Below are 15,762 nucleotides of genomic sequence, written 5' to 3' on the forward strand. Positions count from 1 at the left end.
GAGATATTGCTGTCATGGGTTTAACAAAAAAATATCAGAGTGGTCAGTTTCAACTTCCCTTCAGTGTTGAGATTGTTGAAAAACAAAACCTAAATCGGTGCTTAGGGCTTGTGAGGGCCACCATCACAAACAAGAGTAGGAAAAGAAAAAGCAAAAGGATCACCCTCTCTTGATTATCACATGGGAAAGGAGCTGTGCTGAAAGGACAATGGGAGATGCATTAGGAGGATGTGAAGGCAGGAGCTGGACAAGGAGCTGCTGGAGACAGGACAGAGCACAGGCTGGATTTTTCAGCAGTGGCCAGTCTCTAAGTTTGCAGATCCCTAATCCAGCACTGACCCCTGCTTCTCCCTTGTCCCAGAGAGGAGAAGTAAGGAAACGTCTTCTGCAGTGCAATTGCCCGAGGAAGACAAAACCCAAAGAAGAGCAAAACCTAAAGAAGAACATAACCTAAAGAAGAAAAAAACCACTGATGATAGTGTGTATGCAGAAGAATCTACTATAATTTTTATTCACTAGACACTGATGTGGGTACTAAGGCTCATGGCAGAAGAAAAGTGACCAAGAGGTTCACATTTTGTGCAGCCCTCAGGTCACTTTGCTGCCTGATGACATGCTCACTCTTCCTCTTCTATCCTCCTATGGAACTCGCGGCTCTTGGCTCGGAGCTTGTTGACCTGTGACTCTGCAATGTCAGCCCGCTCCTCGGCCTCCTCCAGCTCGTGCTGGATCTTGCGGAACTTGGACAGGTTCACATTGGACAGCTGCTCCTGAGAGGGAGAAGGAGTTGTTAGTGAGAAGTTTGGGGTTTTCATTCCTTCTGGGCCTTGGCCTGGCAAAGTCACAAACCTCCCAAATCCACCCTACACTGCTTCTACAAAGTCTCACAATGAGATTGATGAGATCTCAGGGTCATTCTCACATATCCCCTTAACTAACTCAGAAGCCCTATTCTGTGCAGGACTGTTTCCACTAAGAAGAAGCTGTGCTCAGACAATCATAAATTCAGGGGCTGTAGGATCCTCAGTCCATCCCTGAATGTTGCATGCCCAGAAACAAGCAAAGGTTCCTTGCAATATTCTAAAAGCGGAATGCAAAGTGGTTTGGGGTGGGACTGCCAATACCTTCCCTTTCTGCTATCAAAAATACTAAAAATAAAATATTTCCAAAATTTCTTTATATATTGTACTGCTGATATCATTCAAAAAAATCCTTACAGGTTGTTTTGTGCTTCTAATGCAAAAAATGCTATGTGCATTTGCCCTCCTCAGAAGTCTTCTTAAAGGCTCATTGATTTCATTCTCAAAGGCGAGTTTACTTTGTGAGCTTTTCAGAGAATTTGAAAGCATGTGAAATTGATGAGCATCTCCATTGGCATCTTCTAAATTTCTTATATCTGTCTACTCAATGGCCAAACCACCTTCTGGGAAAGTGATTCTTGCCAAGCACTCAGACAGATACTTACGGCCTCCTCAGATTGTCTCTTGTAGGATTTCACTTTCATTTGCAGCTTGTCCACCAGATCCTGCAGCCTCAGAATATTCTTCCTGTCTTCCTCAGACTAAAGCAGTTGGTAAACAGATTAGAGAGTCAATTCTTGGTTCTGGATCATGTGAGGTTAAGAATTCCCCTTGGGGATGGTTTGGGCAAAATGTAACTCACTGTGAGAAAGCCCAGTGAGAGCAGGAGAGCTCCTGCCTTACCTGGTAGGTGAGTTCCTTCACCCTGCGCTCGTACTTGCGCACGCCCTTCACGGCTTCAGCGCTGCGCTTCTGCTCAGCATCAACCTCCCCTTCCAGCTCCCGCACCTGCAAGGACAAGCCCAGCCCTGCAGCTGCCCTGCCAATGTCTCTCCAAGGAGGGACACGCTCACTCAGGCACAGCCCCAGCCCTACACACCCTGGCCTCCAGCTTCTGGATCTGCTTCTTCCCTCCCTTCAGTGCCAGCTGCTCGGCCTCATCCAGACGAAGCTGCAGTCCTTCACTGTCTGGTCCAGGTTCTTCTTCATCCTCTCCAGGTGGGCACTGGTGTCCTGCTCCTTCTTCAGCTCTTCTGCCATCATGGCCGCCTGATCAGAGCAAAAGGTCAAAGCCATTTTGGGACGGGAGATATTTTTGGGAGAGTACATTCATCATCAGCAATGCCAGGAGTGCCCAACTCACGTCTGTGATGGCCTTCTTGGCCTTCTCCTCAGCATTGCGGGCCTCCTGGATGGTATCCTCCATTTCGCCCTGGATCTGGGCAATGTCTGTTTCCAGCTTCTTCTTGGTGTTGATCAGGCTGGTGTTCTGTGCAATGGGAAGGACATGGCAGGAGTTGAATTCTAAAACCTGCCATAATGAACCTTCTGCCTGAACAAACACTTTTCCCTTCCAGATTCCAACTCTTACTCTGGAATTATTGTTACAATGGTTGTTTACAAAATATGAGGCATGGGCTTGGCAAAGAGATGTAAAACATGCCTCTCCTTGGGGAGAGGAGTTTTAAGGACTTTCTAGTACTGCTGGTTCTCTGGTAAATTCTAGCCCTCTGTGTTTGGTCAATGCCAACACAGCTCTTTGTTCCCTGACCTGGGTGTGCAGGAGCTGCACACGTTCTGTGGCATCCAGAAGCTCCTGCTCAGCCAATTTCCTCGACCGCTCCGTCTGCTCCAGGGCTGCCCGGAGCTCCTCAATTTCAGCCTGCAGCAGGTTTGCTCTGCGCTCCACCATGGCCACCTGCTCCTTCAGGTCATCCTGTGTCCTGAGAGCATCATCCAGATGGATCTGGGTGTCCTGGAAAGAAAGAGAAAAGAAATTACAATGTGTAAGTGTGCACTTGAGTGGCAAAAATGTTAGGCATCTCATTTTTATCTTTCTGTAGCTTTGCTGAATGAACCTTGAGCACTCCCTGTGTATTTCTCAGATTCTTCTGTGCCTCTGCAGCCACACGATTGGCATGACTCAGTTGGATCTCCATTTCATTCAGGTCTCCCTCCATCTTCTTCTTCAGCCTCAGGGCTTCATTCCTGCTCCTGATCTCAGCGTCCAAACTGCTCTGCAAGGACTCCACAACTCGCAGGTGGTTTCTCTTCAGCTGGTCAATCTCTTCGTCCTTCTCTGCTATCTTCCTGTCAATCTCAGCCTTCACTTGGTTGAGCTCAAGCTGCAGGCGTAGGATCTTCCCCTCCTCATGTTCCAGGGAGGCCTAGAAAAGTGGACACAAACATTGATAACATCAATAAACCTACTGCTTCCTTTTAGGGAATGACAAAAAATTTCCAGAGATCTCAGCTGTCTGCACTCCCCAGCCAGAAGAGAGGACAACCCAGGCCCTTTCCACCCTATTTCCTCATTTGTTTAATGAAGACACCAATGATTATGGTCATGTACCTCAGCTTCCTCCAGAGCAGCCTGGATTTCAGATTTCTCCTGCTCAATCTGCTTCTTCACTTTCTCCAGCTCATGAATCGCCTTTCCTTGCTCCGCAATCTGCTCCGTGAGGTCGGAAATCTCCTCTGTGGGAACAAAGATCAATGGCATGGTCAGGCACAGAGCAGAATGGGAAGGGCCCTGTCCCACCAAGGTGACAGGCATCTCTGCAGACCTGCAGGCACAGAGCCATAACAATGGTGGGAATGGCTGATAGTGAGAAAGGCCAGGGAGGAGCAGAGGGCCAGGGACTTACGCTGCAAGTTCTTGTTCTCCCGCTTCATTGTTTCCAGGTGATCCAAGGACTCCTCATAGGCATTCTTCATCTTGAACAGCTCCGTGCTCAGAGAACGCGACTCCTTCTGTGAGGCTTCCAGCTCAGCCTGTGTTTCCTCATACTTCTGCTTCCATTCTGCCAGGATCTGAAGAGAAATGGGGTGTCAGTAGGGCTGTGGCCATCACAGGGCCCTTCTCTGGCCAGGAGTGCTGGTGCTGGAGGAGAACTTTGACACAAGACCTTGTCAAAGTTCTTCTGCTTCTTATCCAGAGCAGCACAGGCAGCATTGGATCTCTCCACATCAATCATCAGGTCCTCCACTTCATTCTGCAGCCTCTGCTTTGTCTTTTCCAGGGAGGCACATTTGGCATTGACAGCCTCAACATGCTCCTCGGCATCCTGCAGGCGCTGGGCAAGCTTCTTCCTGGGAAGTAGTAATCACAGTTCTTAACTGGAAATGTTGGTAGATATTGATTATCATACTCACCTGGGCACTAAGACTCTTCTTAGTATTTGGCCCTAATGCACGTGGTGCAGAGCCTATCCCTACCAGTCATTTTTTCCTATTTCATTTCCCCAAAGTCTTCATAGAGTCATAGAGCCACAGAATTGATTGTGTTATATTGGACGGGACATCAAAAATCCATTAATTCCATGCCATGGGCAGGGACACCTTCCAATAGACCAGTTTGCTCCAAGTCCTGTCCAGCCTGGCCTTGAACACTTCAATGGATAGGGCAACCACAGCTTTTCTGCACTCTTGCTATCCCTCTGCACTTTGCACAATCCCATACATGTCCTTTCTCCTGCATTCTTTGTCATATAGCCTGTTTTCCTTGTATGTTTCCCTTTCATATAACTCCTCAACCTTCTACCAAACTTTTGCCTTTGGAAATCTCAGTGATGTCTTAAAGCTTCCCTTATTGGCTTATGCCGACCTTCCACAATAAGCTCACATACTTGGCCTCCTCGAGCTCCTCCGTGCGCTGAATCGCGTCCGTCTCGTATTTGGTTCTCCACTGGGCCACTTCACTGTTGGCCTTGGACAGGGCTCGCTGCAGCTCCCCCTTGGCCTCCTGCTCCTCCTCATATTGTTCCCGGAGCAAGTCACAGTCATGGCGAGCGGACTGCAGGGCGTGGGCCAGGGCGTTCTTGGCCTGGTGGTAAAAATATGGCGATGAGGAGTAGGTGTTTCCTGGGAAATTTCTCTCACTGGTACTTATACACTGATAAAGGTCCCAAAGAGATAGAGATTAACTGACTGCCTCATAAAAACATGGGAGGCCTGCACTGCAAGGGCCTGGATTGCATCTTCTAAAGGAACGGTTTGAACTTTTAATTAAATCACATTTGGAAGCTTTGAACATTTCCCAAAAACCAATATTAGGTCAAATATTTATTTCATATGTAATGTGAGTATCTTCACCTTGACCTCTTCCTCTAGCTGCCGCTTAAGTTCTTCAATCTGCTGGGTGAAAGCCTGTTTTCCTCTAGACAGCTGAGAAATTAAAGCATCTTTTTCTTCCACCTGGCGTCCATATTCACCTGAAAAAGTTTGCAATTGAGACAAAATTTTAAGAGCCAAGAGAGCAATTTATGGGGTTCTCCATTTCCAAATTACAGACAGAAGGGCTGTACCAGATTCTGTCTGCAGACGAGCTCTTTGAGCACTAAGATCACTAATCATGCGCTGATTCTGCTCCTCCTTTGTTTTATACTCGCTCAGCTGGTCTTCCAGAGTGCGGCACATCTTCTCCAGATTTGCCTAGATATCAATTGTACATTAAAAAAAAAGAGTAAATACCTTGATCCTGCCTTCTTTTAGCAGGAAAATATGTCCAGAAGATGCAGTTGATATCTTGGGACTATACATGCACCCACACTTCTACATGAGATTTGGAGAAACCATTTACATAACAACCTGATAAAAATTAAGTCATATATGATTAAAGAAAAAATACCACATCAAATTCCTAATAAACATAATTGTGTACCTTGGCTTTAGACACAGACTCTATGTTGCTGGCCAAGTCATCAATCTCCATCTTCATCTCACTCTTCTCCTTCTCCAGCTTCTGCTTCACGCGTTGCAGGTTGTCGATCTGCTCGCCCAGCTCAGCTGTGCTGTCCGCGTGCTTCTTGCGCAGGGCGGCAGCCGTGGCTTCGTGCTGCAGCGTGGCCTCTTCCAGGTCACGGCGCATCTTCTGGAACTCTGCCTCACGCTTCTTGTTCATCTCCACCTGAGCTGCTGTGGCCCCTCCTGCTTCTTCCAGGCGCTCGCTGATCTCCTCCAGCTCCCTGGACAGGTCAGCGCGATGCTTCTCCGCTTTAGCGCGAGAGGTTCGCTCTGCCTCAATTTCCTCCTCCAGCTCCTCAATGCGGGCCTGCAGAACAGCAGGGACCCTTCACAGCCGTGCTCTCCTCCTGCCTGAGCTGAGCCTGAGCAAGGCAGGGCAAGGCACAGAGACTTGCCTGCAGCTCCTTGATCTTCTTCTGAAATTGTATGCCTAGAAGTTGCTCATCCTCGATCTTGCTCTGGATCTGGCTGATTTCAAAGTCTTTCCTTTGGGACAAGTGAACCATGTTAGAGCTCCAAGAAACAAGACAAGTGCTGCAGCCCAGCACTCACGGGCCCCAGAGCCACACTTACTTCTTCAGTTTCTCATCCAGCTGCTGCTTATCATTCTCCAAATCCATGATGCTGTCCTGGGCCAGCTTCAGGTCTCCTTCCAGTTTCCTCTTCGCTCTCTCCAGGTCCATGCGCAGTTTCTTCTCTTGCTCCAGGGACCCTTCCAGCTAAACACAACAAGACCATCAGGGCTCTGCCAGACAGCTTGGACTCCATACCTGTCCTGTTCCTGCTCTGTCTGTGTGCTTACATCATCCACTTGCTGTTCCAGCTTGATCTTGGCTTTGGTCAGAGTATTGACTTTGTCTTCCTCTGCCTGCAGGTCATCCAGGGTCTGCTGATGTGCCTCTTGGAGGGCTTTCTTCTCTTTTGTCAGCTTCACAATGGTCTCATCCAAAGCTGCCATCTCCTCAGTCAGGTTTTTTACCTTTGAGAAGAAAAGGAGCAAGCACAGACAGAAAATGGTGCTTAAAACTTTCTAACAGGACAAATTTTTCCAGAGTGCGAGTGACAGGTTCTACCTCATACCTTGTTTTCAGTGGCATGTTTTTCCTTCTCCACCTTGGCCAGTGTTAGCTCAAGGTCATCAATATCTTTCTTCAGCTCTGAACATTCATCCTCCAGCTTCCTCTTCTTGGCTGTCAGCTCAGCATTGATTTCCTCTTCATCCTCTGCCCTTTCAGTCACCTCCTTGACTTTGGCTTCCAGCTGGATTTTGGTTTTGATGAGCTGGTCGCACCTTTCCTCAGCATCAGCCAAAGCGTCTGCTTCCTGTTAGGGAGATGCCATTTTTAGGCATATGGTTTTTTGGGGAATATTGAGATACTTAATCTTCATAGTTCATGGTCTTGGATAGTAGTTTTGTAGTTTAAAATTTGATTCACGTTCCAACAGAATGACATTTAATATAAAATTGATTTTTATATTGTGGGTTTTGAAACAACCAGGTTTAAAAGCTAAAACCAAGTAAATTCCTTTTTAATCTACCTGAAGCTATGAGTATTTATGTATTTGTGCAAGGTATAGAGTCCAATATTATCTCATAATATCAAACATAGGATCAAAGTGCATGATAAGTAAAAGATATAAGAATATCTCAGCATACACTGTAGAAAAGTGTCACCTAAGTAATATTTTGACTGCAGATACCTCACAGTCCTTATAGAATCTAGTTATACCTTTTAGAGCACCGCTAAAAGAACAATTGAACTGAACTAAATCAAAGTTTCTATTTGGTTTGATAATGTGTTTATAAATAGCAACCTGATAGTCACAGTAGAATTAGGAGAATGCGTGCTGGTGGTACTCACAGACTGAACCTGGAGCTGCAGGTCATTTTTCTCCTGCACAAGTTTCACCATTTTCTCTTCCAGCTCCTTCCGCTTTGCCTCAGACTTTGCAAGCTCCTCCTTGGTTTTCTCAAATTCTTGTTTCATGTTGGCCATCTCCTTCTCAGACTCTGCACTCTTCAGCAATGGCTTGATCTTGAAGAACAGCTTCATCCATGGCCAGTGTTTGACATTCATGAATGCACGAATGTTGTACTGGATGCAGAAGATGGATTCCCTGAAAGATAAGTCAAATTAATATTCAATATTTACACCATGATGACACAATAAGCCAAGTACAGTGACCCTGATCTAAAGTCTACCTTCTCTCCACCATTTTCTGGTACTCCGTCCTCGCCAGGAAGCCCCTGCACCTGGCCTGGGTGCGGGTGATGAGCTGTGCCAGCTTCTCATCCCTCATCTCTTCCAAAAGGCCTACCAGCCCAGCTTTGAAGAACACCTTAGGTGAGAACAAGAAAACAGATGCAGTGTCAGTAGCCTGATACCCTGCCCTCATGACATACTCTATGGAAGTTAAAAGCAAAACCACAAAGAATATATGTGGTGGCAGACACTGTTTTATAACAGGCTTCTGGGTACTTGCAGTTGAGGATCTATAATACCCAGACATTTTTCTTTGATTTTTATTCACCCATGATTCTTTTATTCAACAACTTTGTCTTAAATAGGAACTTGATTAACCCTTAATTAAAGTCATCCTAATACCATGAATTTCAGTTCATTCAGTGTTGAGTATACAAGAATATGGTTGATTTATTTTACAGTATTTCTTATACCCTATTGGATCATTTCATGTGCTCTCTGGAGTATCTGAGTGTCAGTATTAAACCATGCTAACCAAAACCACGTAGCACTTGAAGCAAACAATCTTTTACCTTAGTGTGACCAAATTTGTATTGAGTATGGTCTATGTCAATCGATCCAAGAAGTTTCTCACATGCCTTCTTGCTGTCAATGAACTGTCCCTCTGGGATAGCACTGGCATTTAATACTTTGTATCTGAGAAAGAAAATGGAAGGACTTGCTTTGAATTCCAGAATATTAAGGGTCTTTTCCAACCTAAGTGATTCTGTGAACATGAAGAGGTCTGTTGTTGAGACCATCTGGCAGGTACATGGCAAGAAAGAGTCTCAAGAACTGCTGAGAATAAACAGCACTTGTTAAACTGAAACTTTAGAGAAGACTTTAGGCACAGGAGGGGAAGGTTAGATTTCAAAAACTAAGATGGGTAAGGTGATCCAGTAAGAGAATGAAGTCTGACCTCTGTTTAAAATCTGCATACAGGACTCTGTTGGGAAACCCTTTCCTGCAGATCCTGATCCCTTCCAGCACGCCGTTACAGCGCAGCTGGTGCAGCACCAGCTCATGCTCCATGGCACCTGGCAATGCAGAGCACAAATACATGCCATGTTCTGTAATACAGTGAGGAAGAGCTCCACTACACTGAAAACCTTCAATGTACATGTAAGTCTCTTACCAGGTGTTTTAGTTTCATTTGGAATGATGCACCGTACAAAATGGGGGTGGGTGCTTCTCAGGTTGGTCATCAGCTTGTTTAAATTCTCCTGGGAGAGTCATTAAGAAAAGCTGATATTAGCAAATGTCATTTCTGCTGTAAGCATCAAGTCCTCCTAAATGAGATACTATACGAAAATCAGCAGAACCCTGAACTCAAGCTCTCTGCACCAGTTTTTCTGACTTTCCACAGATATTTGCTATAATTAACTTAGTAATCTGAGTAATGTTTAGGAAAAACTGTACTCTTAAATATACAATTTTAATACATTTCACTGACTCTAGTGGAATGCCTTCATTTGAAAAGATATCCATTTTCTATTGGATATACCCAGAGAGATAAAGCAGTACCCCTAAAAGACAGTGTGAAGCATTCTTCAGTAGGTATTTAGGCAGGGTCATATGGAGCACACTACATAGAACCTTTGTGTTTTCCCTACTGAAAGCAAAAGGGACAAAACCAACAAGCTGAGTTTTAAATGTCTAGATTATACATTTGTCTTGTAGGGTGTGCTGAGATGAATCCCAGCCTTAAACAAATGGAAAAACTGTGCATTCAGTGAAATGAAGTATGAGTAGATTGACTGGATTTATTCCTAGCAGAATGGAGCCCAAGAACTTCAGAATCTTTTAACAGAAACAAATCAAAACAAGACTTAGTTGTAGTAATTGGTGGGTTTACTCCTTGACTTAGGAGGAAATAATGAATTCTTTACTGTACCCGAAAAAGAGCTGAGACAGTCTGGAAGGAAGAACCCTTCTTCTTGCCTCCCTTCTTGCCACCACCACCACCACTAGCCTCAGCTAAAGTGAAAATAAAACAGATTTTAGAATTTGTTTTGGACTTTTTTTTATTCCTTTTTGCAAGCTGTAAATCAGCGAAAACATGGAATTCAAAGAACCAACCTGCATCTGCTCCACCGTAGTTGGCAAAGAGTAAAGCCAGGGTCTTCACAGATGATTTCTGGTACAGCCCAATGACAGTTTCATTCAGAGGGTCCTTGTTCTTCTCCAGCCACCCTGTGATGTTGTAATCCACTGTGCCAGCATAGTGCACCAGGGAGAAATGGGCCTCAACCTTGCCTTTGGTAGGTTTTGGCTTCTGGAAGTTGCTGGACTTGCCCAGGTGCTGGTCATAGAGCTTGTTCTTGAAAGAGGTGTCAGTTGCCTTGGGGAACATGCACTCCTCTTCCAGGATGGAGAAGATGCCCATGGGCTGGGAGAAATCACAAGAAGAAACCAATTGTAATTTATCTTTCAAGGCAATAATGATCTTCACCTAGGCACAGTAATGGAACATAGACTGAGATACACATAAGAAAATATTATTATTTAATTTCATTTTCTTCTAGAAAGTGGTATTGATCACACTGATACTTACATTTTTGAACACAAAATTACTCATAAAAGAAATAGAAATTAATTTTGTTTCTGTTGACAATGTGCCCTGTAAAATCCGAGCATACACAGATGTGTCGGACAAGTTGAACGTGAGCCATTGCAGCAAAGGCACCAACTCATCCTCAGCCACACCGTGCTGCTCACAGCTGAAGGGAGTTAATCCTTCCCCTCTACTCAGCTCTGAGAAGAAACATCTGGAGTGCTGTTCCAGCTCTTGGCTACCCAGCACAAGGGAAACATGAACATAGAAGATCCCTTTGGAAAATGAGACCAAGAAATTCCATGCATGGAACTGATTTGAAAGGAAGGATACCTTCTCAATGAGCTCAATGCAGGCAGCCAGGTCCATCCCAAAATCAATGAATGTCCATTCAATGCCCTCCTTCTTGTACTCCTCCTGCTCCAGCACAAACATGTGGTGGTTGAAGAACTGTTGCAGTTTCTCATTGGTGAAGTTGATGCACAGCTGTTCAAAGCTATTGAACTGGAAATAAAATAAAAAAGATGCATATTTGAAGATGCAGGAATAATTGCAAGACCTCCTCTTTTAAAAATAAGGAATGCAGTTAACTTGACTTCCCATGCATTTCTTCAGTCTGTTTTATGACATTATGAAAAAGAGAAAAGGCTCAAAATAATTGTCCACAAGGAAATTGTTTTCATTCACAAAATTTAAAAATAAATTATACATCCTGTTTAAAGATAAATTATACATCCTGTTTAAAATGAGACCATGTTACTGGGAGAAAGAACCCAAGCTTAGGACTATTGTGATTACATGTCTTTATACTGTCTTGGGTCTGATCATATAAACAATGAACTTTTTTGATTGGACCATTTTGAACCTTTGATTTTGCACATCTTTAAATAGCACAAGTCCTTTGAAAGGCCCTTTTTTTACTTAAAAAAGACAAATAGCTATAATCATGTGATGATATTATGTTCTCTTTAAAAATGTCTCTCAAATTGATCGTAACATTCAGTTGTCAGTTCCAAATAGCTCTTACCAAATCTTACTTACATCAAAGATCTCAAAGCCAGCAATGTCCAGCACACCAATGAAGTACTGCCTGGGCTGCTTCGTGTCCAGCTGTTCATTGATGCGAACAACCATCCACAGGAACATTCTCTCATAAAGCGCCTTTGCCAAGGCACCCACAGCATTGTGCACCTACAGGGAAAAAATACGTGGAGTTACAATACAAGGCACAGGAGAATCAAAAGGATATTCATTCTACACATGGTTACAGTTTGCAGCATGTCTCTTACCTGCTGTGCTGTTTGGCCCTTGGTCACGTATTCATTGCCCACCTTGACTCGGGGGTAGCAGAGGGCCTTCAGCATGTCAGCTGAGTTCAGACCCATCAGGTAGGCAGCCTTGTCAGCAACTGAAAAGCCAGAGGAAAAAGGAAGAATTTTATGTCCAGCAGGCTTTGAATCCTAGAGCATTCCCTAAAGGCTGAATGGTTCAGATTTCTAGTGTTTGAAAACTTTTGATAGACTCTTGTAGAGGGAATCTTTGTAACATCACACTTGCCATTATGCACATTGAGCTTTTCTAAAAATAATCAGTTTGAAATTTTTCACAGCAACACGCAGAAAGTAATGAAGTTTTCAAAAATCTCCTGGCACAAAACTGAAAACTGAAGCTTGCTAGTCTGAGTGCAGTACACACGCAGCTCAGGAGCTGCAGTGATAACAGTCAGGTACTGATCTACATTCAGGTGATCAAAACCAGAAAATAATTAGAGTGGAATGCAGAGATAATATCTCTATTCTCCTTCAAATCCACATCCTACAGCCTTTTCTGAGCTTTTGTTTCTGATATTCAATAAAACTTATTGGGTGCTCCCCACCTGCCTTGTCCTTTAACAAGAGGAGGCATTGCTCACAGAACTGAAGACAGGTTGTAGGCCCTGCGCCAACAAAGGAAAGGAATTAAATAACTCCTCTCACAGCTGACTTCCCTGAGCACCTCATAGGTGAAGGTGCATGGGAATATGGTTCCCTGTCGTGTTAGAACTGAATCACTGGGCTGTTTCACAATTCCAAGCCATATTCCAGCAAAAGTATGACTAAAGGAACATCCTAATGCCTTACTTCTTGAAAGAGTATGAAGACCAATTTAAAGTATTAATTGTTCATAGCATGTTATGTAAGTCCTTAAATCAGGGAATTTCATTTACTAAGGACAAGGAACAGCTGTTTTTTCCTGGATGATTGTTTTCTTTGGAATCTGAAGTCTAAGAGTGAAAAACTTTTGCTGTCTTCAACATATGTAGTGGCTTACAGAGGGTTAATTATTGAGTTTGATAATACCTTCAGTGCCTTCAGGCTCTGCTTGTTCCTCTCTTGGTTTCTGCTTGAATTTCAGGTTCCCATAGTGCATGACAGCCCCTGTCAGCTTGTAGATGGCTGTCTTTTCATCAGCAGTGAAGCCCAAGATGTCAATGGCACTCTGGTAATACAATGAACAAAGTGAAATATTTGCACGTTATCTGATGCATGACCTGTGCCTCTTGACCTTGGCCTCTTGTACATTACTTACATCTGTTGCCATCAACTCCTCCTTGTCATCAATGCTGGGGACAGTGATCTCACCTTGACTCACAAAAGGGAAGTCAAATGGGTTGGTGGTGATGAGGAGCATTTCTGAAAACAAATGTGTTTGTGGGTTAAATTTAATTAATCTTGTAAAAGAGTTGAATGTTGTTCAGAGATTTTCCTCTCAAAAGCTCAGGGATGTCTCCTACCAATTAGCTCTGGCTTCTTGTTGGACATGATCTGATAAAAGATGTGGTAGCTCCTTTCCGCCTTGAGCTGGAAAGTGACTCTGGACTTCTCCAGCAGATCTGGCAAGGATGGTAGAATGAGTTAGGCACTTGTGGGAATGTACATGGAGATGGGAATTTGGGAAGGGATGGGGGCAGTCCAGGAGAATCTCTTACAAGTTTCAATGTCAGCAGAAGCCAGTTTGCCTGTGGCACCAAAGTGGATTCTGATGAATTTGCCCTGTGAAGCAGAAGCAGCAGCAGGTCAGCCTGGATGTGTTCTGCTGATGTCTCCTTTGCATGAAGAACTGTTCAGGCATCAAGTGTGTTGCCATGAGCAGGGGGAGATCTTATGCAAAGCAAGAACTCACAAAGCGTGAGGAGTTGTCGTTCCTCACGGTCTTGGCGTTTCCAAAGGCCTCCAGCAGTGGGTTGGCGCTGATGATTTGATCCTCAAGCGTTCCCTGCAGGGACATCATTATTCAGTGACTGTGTTGGGTTGACAGGGCAATGACAGGCCAAGCATTCAGTCTGTCCTTCCTGACTCACCTGCATTTTGCCTGATGACTTCTCCTCTTTCTTCTTCTCTCCACTGGCTGCAATTGTTGCAAAGTACTGGATGACACGCTTGGTGTTCACAGTCTTCCCGGCCCCGGATTCTCCGCTGCCAAAGCCAAGAGAGAAGCAGAGGGTGCGTGGTCAGGCAGGAGGGGCCCTGGCACCGGGCAGCCCCGCAGGGACCCGTGCAGGGGGGTACCTACGTGATCAGGATGGACTGGTTCTCCCGATCTGTGAAAGCAGAACAATGACAGATGTGTTAGCAGCTGATCTGGGTAAAGCTAAGCTGAATGAGAAGTAAAACTGCAAACCAAAGTTGGGGATTCTTCAAAAAGTCCAAGACTACCCAATTCCCTTCTATGTCCTAGTAGTATTAAGCATAAGCCCAAATGGATACATTGAACAGTCAGAGACATCTGGACCTGAGACAAGCTGTGTATCATTTTCCCTTCACATAATTTTCCTCAAGAAATGAAACCAAAGTACCTACCCAAGTTCAAATACAAGAAAAAATAACTTTTTCTTTCTTATCAGTGAAAAAATGTAGAAAACTGAGCCAAGTACTATTTCTGCAGTAGGACAGTGTAGAATTTTGTACAATTAAATATGAATAATTCATAATGATAAGTTCATGAATGCTCCTAGGTCAGTTTCACTTGAAATTGTTTACTACATAAATGGACCAAGTTCACAGTCATGCTTCTTGATGGCTCCAGCTGGCTTCTCACATGCTCCAGTGAGATCAGCAGCCCTTTTTTGATTAGATTGCTGTGAGGAAGTCCAAACACTCACCAGTCAGCATGAACTGATAGGCGTTGTCAGAGATGGAGAAGATGTGTGGAGGGGCCTCCTGGCGCTTCTTGCCTCGGTAGGCCAACACCACCTCGGGGTTGTACACCGGCAGCCACTTGTAGGGGTTGACAGTGACGCAGAAGAGACCCGAGTAGGTCTGCAAGGAAGGGACACAGCACGTTGCCTTGCCCTGAGCCTGGCCCAGCAGCTCCTGAGGCTGCCCAGAGGAAGCTGCTGCTGCCACTTACGTAGATCATCCAGGCTGCGTAACGCTCTTTGAGGTTGTACAGCACAGCGGGTTCGTGCAGGTGGGTCATCATGGCCATGTCCTCGATTTTGTCATACTTGGGAGGGTTCATGGAGAAGATCTGGTCATCCTTCACAGTCAGGGTCTGCAAAGATCCTTACATGTCAGCTAAGAACCCAGTGAGGGAAGCAAATGTTGTTTTTGAACCTTGTTTTTTGACTCACCTCTCCCCCTTCAGTCTTGACAGTGACTTTTCCCGATTCCCTGCTCGTGATTGTCCCTTTCACAAAGGATTCTTTGGGATGAACCACAAAGACTGATGACTTGGCATCAAAAGGTTTGTTCTGGGCTGCAATTCTCTCCTTCTCCGATTTTCGGAGGTAAGGAGCTGCCTCCCCAAAAACAGCCATCTCAGCATCGCCAGAGGCCATGGCTGCCCTTTACTGAGGATATCTCAGCGGATGACTCTGAGGAGAAAAAATATGGTACTGATTACTTCTTCTGTAAGATTTGGGGAAATTTTCATCCTGTGCCTTGGTGTCTCTTCATTCTCAGGGTACTTTAACATGAGATAACTAGAAACTTAATTTTATGTCAAAACAAGAGGCTTTCATGGATGCAGTCTAGGTCTTCAAACATTCATTGATGACCTTTTCAGAACTGTGGATTTGGTGCTTTAAGAATACTGTGCCTGTAAGACAAGAGTGAATTTGTTGAACAAGTTTCACTAAGACATCCCTATTAGGAATGGAAATAGAAGAAATTGTAAAAAGGATGAACAGTGAAATAAAACTACTGAAAAACTGTAGTAT

General features: G+C 44.5%; 1 pseudogene; it reads right to left on the reverse strand.

Moving 5' to 3' along the window:
- Nucleotides 1–617: 617 nt before the first annotated feature.
- Nucleotides 618–15,381, reverse strand: LOC135455201 (myosin heavy chain, skeletal muscle, adult-like; annotated as a pseudogene).
- Between the last annotated feature and the right edge of the window lie 381 nt (nt 15,382–15,762).

The sequence above is a fragment of the Zonotrichia leucophrys genome, chromosome 18 (assembly GCF_028769735.1).
Source record: "Zonotrichia leucophrys gambelii isolate GWCS_2022_RI chromosome 18, RI_Zleu_2.0, whole genome shotgun sequence".
In the NCBI taxonomy this organism is placed as follows: domain Eukaryota; kingdom Metazoa; phylum Chordata; class Aves; order Passeriformes; family Passerellidae; genus Zonotrichia; species Zonotrichia leucophrys.